The sequence below is a fragment of the Mustela putorius genome, unplaced genomic scaffold (assembly GCF_011764305.1).
Source record: "Mustela putorius furo isolate JIRA1106 unplaced genomic scaffold, ASM1176430v1.1 tig00000788_pilon_pilon_pilon, whole genome shotgun sequence".
Classification (NCBI taxonomy): Eukaryota; Metazoa; Chordata; class Mammalia; order Carnivora; family Mustelidae; genus Mustela; species Mustela putorius.
This window is the reverse complement of record NW_025421481.1, coordinates 5,316,908-5,322,907: the sequence shown is the minus strand read 5'-3', so window position 1 is coordinate 5,322,907 and position 6,000 is coordinate 5,316,908. Positions and strand designations below refer to the sequence as shown.

The 6,000-nt window shown below is 41.7% G+C and overlaps 1 protein-coding gene across 3 annotated transcripts in view; it reads left to right on the top strand.

The window, feature by feature from the left end:
- The first annotated feature begins 2,110 nt into the window (after positions 1 to 2,110).
- The window catches only part of GAS2L3 (growth arrest specific 2 like 3), a 39,561-nt gene continuing 35,671 nt past the window's right edge, over positions 2,111 to 6,000 (top strand). Inside the window, exons 1-2 of one of the 3 annotated variants that reach the window (XM_045084797.1) lie at positions 2,111 to 2,234; positions 2,569 to 2,704. The gene's annotated coding sequence lies outside the window, so the exon portion shown is untranslated. Of the gene's footprint in view, positions 2,235 to 2,526; positions 2,705 to 2,733; positions 2,917 to 6,000 lie in introns of those variants that run through there. The other 2 variants (XM_013051512.2, XM_004742960.3) reach the window with 2 other exon arrangements.

The window sequence follows — 6,000 nt, the reverse complement described above, 5'->3', positions numbered from 1 at the left end:
ACTTTTTGGTTGCAGATTCATTTTCCTCCTGTCTTGTATCTTTATAAGGTACAGAAGTTACCAAGACAAACTACACAGACAATGAGAATAAAAAGAAAGCAAGCATAAAATGCCTTTCAGTCAAAGTTTCAGTAAATAGTTCAGAAATATTAGGTGGGGTGTGTGTGTGCGTGTGTATGTGTGTGTGTGCGAGAGAGAGAGAGAGAGAGTTTATATATGTATATAAGTATAGCATCTTTCAATTTTTAATAAGTGGTATTCAAATGTTTAGGCACACAGTATGCATGTAAGAAAAAATAGTTAACTAATGACTCATCAAACAACTCTTAAATTTCTGTAGAGAAGTGTGCAGATTTTGATATTAGGTAAAGCCCAATTTAAAGCTACAACTCCACTTTGAAATTTGTCTATATAAAGTAATATGATAAATTGTCCTTAGTTTTAAACAGAAACACTATAAAACATATATTTATTTGAACAATAGGTAAAAATTGATTTATTGTAGCCAGGGGCACCAAAGGCTTCTGGGATCAACTGCAGTAAAAAAGGAAGGCCCACTATAGGGCTTTAGGTTCAATTACCTGAATATGTCCAGTTTTGGATGACCCTCTTATCTACCCCAGAATGTCAACTCTGTGAGAACAGGACCCTTTGTGCTAGGATAGAGTCTGGTGTGGGGCACGTACTCAGTAATATTTGTTGAATTAACTTCTCAAATCTGTATCTCCTGCACCAACCAATTAAACCCCTCTGAGCCCCTCTACCTGCATGTTCCTCTCGCACTTCAATCTGAATACACCCCAAACCAAAGTGCAGTTTTCTTTTCCGATGGTTGTTTTCCTTGTGTTCCTTAGATTGGCACAATTATCACATGATTACTAAGTCCAGATAAGTCAGCTTCTCAGGTTATCTCCAGAGACCTCGTCCTCTCCATCCATTTTGAATTTAGTTTAGATAATTCTTAACTTCTAGTTTTTGGAATTGTTGCCAATCTCACTCTATTCTTCAAAAATCCTTGAAAAATTTTTTTTTCTAAAACACACCATCATATCATTCCCTTTTGATAACCAATCCCAAATAACTGCAAGAAAAATTCTGAACTCCTCAGCACCTACCAGACCTTTCATCTGTGCCTACTCTTTCAGCTTGATCTACCTCCCAATCTCCAGTCTTCAGTCTTTCAAGAACTACTATTCCCAGGACATTCCAGGTGCTCTCACATCTCTGGAACCATGTGTTCTTTGCCTGGAAAGCGCTCCTTATTCCCAATTATCCTTGCTTTTGCAAGATTCCTAACCATCCTTCAAAAACTCAGCACCTTTCAAACCTCTGACCATCACCTTCCAAGACTGTTAGGTGTTCCCTTCTTTGCAGACCCCATTAAACCTTTACCAAGGTACTCAGCACTTTAAAGGGCGGCATTGTCTTCTTCATTTTAGTCTCCTCAGCAATGCAGCAGCAGAATCTCATTTTTTTTTTTTAAGATTTTATTTATTTGATAGAACCAGCACAAGTAGGGGGAACAACAGGCAGAGGAAGAGGGAGGAGTCTCCCCACTGAACAGGGACCCCGTCACGTGGCTTGATCCCAGGATCTGGGGATCATGACCTGAGTCAAAGGCAGACGCTTAAGGACTGAGCCACTCAGGCTCCCCATTCTCATTGATTTTGATGAGTGAAGGAAAGAAGAAATTCTAGAGAGAGAGAGAACATCACTCCACATCAACGCTCTCATTTTACAGATGGGAAACTGAGGGCTAGAGAAGGGACATGATCTGACCAAATCGAACTAGAAGGGAAGGGTCTGGGCCTCCAGGCTTTTGACTACTGACCCCTCCCCCCCACCCAACTATTAACAAGTCACATTACAGTTGCAGTTATCAGACCTTTTTTTATTGCTACACTGAAGTCCAGTCTCTGCTCGATTTCAACCCTCCGAGCTAGTAAGCATCCCTCATTGTGATGAGGTGAATTTTTTTACCACCCCCCCCCCCCGCCCCCGTCTCTTGGGTTTCCTGAAGTAAGAGCCAACATCCTGTTTGCTTCCAGTTGTGGCCGGGAGCTCTCCATCTTTCAACACCGAACCTCACAGCGGGAGGGACCTCTCTCTCGGGAAGGTTTCTGCTTAGGACTCCTATTCCTATGGGTGACAGTTTGTCTCCGGAAACCGTGGCGCCCGCACTGCAGCCGGATCTCCAGCGGTTTACAGCTGGGAGGGGCTCTTAAGGGATCTGGGTACGACCCGGCAACACCCTTGTACTCTACCCGGCAGCTCTCCAGGATGTTTACAAGCGAGGTTGATTCACCTCTTCTGCCCATCGGGACAAATTTCGGGGCTGTTGATGTCGCCGGGATGCCAGATGGGGGGGAACCTGCTTCGAGACCAAGCCACTTCCCTTTTCCATGAAAAGCGGGGTTGGCCACCAGACTTGGAAGGCTCCAAGGGGTGGAAGGCGGGGCGCCCCGGCTGACTGAGGCGCGCGCGCGCGGGTCGCGTGCTCCCTGCGGCCTGGGGCGGGGCCTCCAGCCACGCCCTCCCTCCGCCTTCTGATTGGTCCTTTCGAAACAGGCGGCGAACCGCGGCGAGACCGGAGACCCAGGCGGAGGCGGAGGCGGCGGCGGTTGGTCAGGGGCGTGCCGGCTTCGCACAGATTGAACCGAGATGTCACCCCGCAGGGAGAAGTGACCATCCCGCGCCTGGGCGCGTGAGTACTTCCCTGTTTGCTTTCTCTTTTCCTCGCGAGCCTTTCCTCGCCTTACTGGGGCTGTCGCGCCTCAGTCTGCGGGCTCGAGGACCCTCGGCGCTCCGCCGAGTCGAAGCGCGGGTTTGGTGGGATCTCTCCCCGGAATCCAAGACGCTCTGCGATTGGCCCGCCGCGGAAGCCGCGTCCTCTGATTGGTCCCTGGGGCTGTCAAGGTGACGTTTTGCCTGCCCCGTCTTGCCCACCTTGGTGCGGCGCGAGGGGCAACAGGTGTGCAGGGGAGGGGAGGGGGGGCAGCAGGTGCGGACGTAGTAGGCTGGGGAAGAGGTGTCAAGCCGCTATTGGTCTGCTTTAGAAAACGAGAGGGAGATCAGAACCTGAAGCTAGTTGAAGGTCTCCAGGGGCACCCTTCTCCGCAAGCGCCCGGCGCATATAGGGTCACTTGATTCCTCAACACCACCTTTTGGAAGAATTAATAAAGTCATAGACCTTGGAAAGAGAACGACACAGACGTTCATTTTCTCCTCTGGCAAAGTTTACAGCCTCTTCCCTATTTGTTCTCTCCAGTCCGGGCAGGGCTTTGCTTTCCCAGCTGCATCCCTTAGTTTGGAGGGCTGCCTTGTGGGGTAAAAGGAAGGGAAGGCTTGTAGATTGCCCTGGAAATCTGGGGAAGCTCTTGGAAGGTGTCCTTCCTGATGCAGTCACTCCTGGTTCCTAACCAATCTTTTCAAGTTGAATTTTACGGATTTAAGAGTGCTGTGGTATGCATGGCGGAGTTGCTGATCCAGTCCTTAAGTGAAGAGATGGTTTTTTGCAGGCACAGTCCAAGTCACACTTTGGGTTTTGTTTTGCTCGCGTGAAGAGCGCTGACAACTACTTTATCAGCAGATAAGCAGTTGGTGAGCTGCTATGTGATAACATTTCTTGGGATTTAAATTATTAGGAATTGGAATTCTAGCCACCTCAGATTTTCTTTGGGAGGAGATTGGGTTGGATTTGAATGAAAAAGTGGAAACTGATGAGAATCTTCTAGCATATATTCTGATACAAGTTGTCTGATTCATCTGTTTCAAAAATTCCTTAACAGCTTTGGATAGTAGGTGTCTGCTATTTTGACATTATTGAATTAAAAGTAATATTTCTTTTTAACATGGCAAAGTTGCTAAGCATGCAGGTTCTGAAATCAGGTTTACCAGGGGTATGGCCTTAGGCAAATTTTTTAATCTTTCTAAGGCTAAATTTCCTAATCTGTAAAAAAAAAAGTTAACAATAATTCCTGCCTTATTGATGGGAGGATTGTCATGAGGATTAAATGAAATAAATAATCCACGTAAATGGTTTAGTACAGTGCCTGAGATATAGCTATTATTATTTCTTGCTGTTTAATTTGGATTAAGTTTCAAGCTACACCCAAAGGACTGAGAGGCACAGCAGGTAAAGGTAGTGGTAAAGATAGTGATGAGTTCTAATTCATTGATTAATTTAATACCTGTAAGCACTAAAAATAGTATATATCAAACACATTATTACCTAGATGGTGCAGGTAAGTGTTTTAGGTGCTTTACTTATATTAATGTTAAACCTCTTAGTAATCCTGTAATGTAGTTGGTGTAATCTGCACGTTATAGGTGAGGAAACTTAAGCTCAGAGAAAGTAAATAACCTACTTAGTCCACTCAGAATTCAGTCCACCCCGTTTTTTGTGTGTGTCACACTGCCCTTCATTTATATTCCTAGTGTTACATAACTTCTCTGCACAGAGTTGTTTGTATAGCACAGTTCATTTCTGCCATGTATAGTTTTATTTTTGAATACTTCATAATAAAAGAAATAGTAAATAATTTGTGATAGTAGATCAAAGTGTGTGATAAGAGAAGAATGTCAGCAACATACATGCTATTACTAAAAACTAAATGAGTCTAATGGTGTTTGGAGAATTCACCAGTTCAGAAGTAATGTTTCCTAATTTGTATTTAGCTTTGGTGTATTCACTCTATTTTTACTATGCAGCACTCTTCTATTATCCCCTCTCCAACCCCCTGTAAATCTCAAGTTTGGAGTTAAGAAAGTTCAGTTATTTCAATAATTTTTCTCAAGCCAACTATTGAGGAGGGAAGTAAAGGATTAAGGTTAATATGTATTGTTATAGTTTACTTTCAGTAACATGTCCGTGTATATCTGTGTTTATGTGTTTTATTTCCTTATTACCTATTGCCTTCTATACTTTGATATCAGATACACCTTTACATACCTAAAGAATCATGTCATGTACATAGAATTTGAGAGAATAGGAAATTTGAGTCTGTCAGTAAGTTTATCTCACTTCCAGTTTCACAATTTTTAATCAAAATTGAACTGCCATAAAGAAATGCCTCCGAAGGCATGTTTACACAATAAGGCAGTCATTGCATTTGTATTTCTTTAGTGTTTCTCCTTCTAAAAATACAAATGTTATTACATTGTTACGTACTAGGTTGTTTTAACAGAAAGTTGCCATTTATCTTATCAATAAATTACTAATTTCTAAAGAACTAGGATGTAATAAAATGTAGCATATGCACTAAACATTAGTTTCATCTTTGATGTTGAAAGCATCTTAGTAATTTATAGTACTATGACCATTAGTCATATGGTAGATATTGCTGAAGTGCTGACTGATGGAAATTTCTGTCCACTATCACACAACATATACTTTTCTGTAACAGTATACAGTTAACTATGGTTGAAGAGCTCACTTTATGTAGTTTCAAACATAATGACTTTTTTTCCCCTCTGATGGGTGACATGTTACAATTTTGGATCCTAAAAATAAAATTGGCTGTTGAAAAACTTGTTTGACTGTGTTCAGAAGTTTTTTTTATTTTATACCCTCCCTCCCCCAATTTAGAAAACATTGTGATCCCAATAATATAATTATGCATGCTGTTCTACAGGTTGCTTTTGGTCACATAACATCTTTTCATATCAGTAGATATAGCTATTATTTTTTCAAGTGGCTGAATAAATCCACTGAATGAAAGTATGACGACTTATTTGAGCAGTTTCTTGTTAATAGATACTTTATATTGTTTTTATATTTCTTTATATTAGTGTTTGTGTATGGGTATGTTTTCCGTAGAGTCTTTTAGTTTATCATATATAAAGGCAAAATGTTTTAAGTTCTTTAAAAGTTTTTTGATAAATGAATAGTTCTATTGAACATAAAATTAAGTTATTTAGGTAGAATCTCTATGAAATATTGCAAAAGGAAAATTTCAAATAGAAAAGCAAAGACTCCCCACAAATGAATAGTCTTTATAA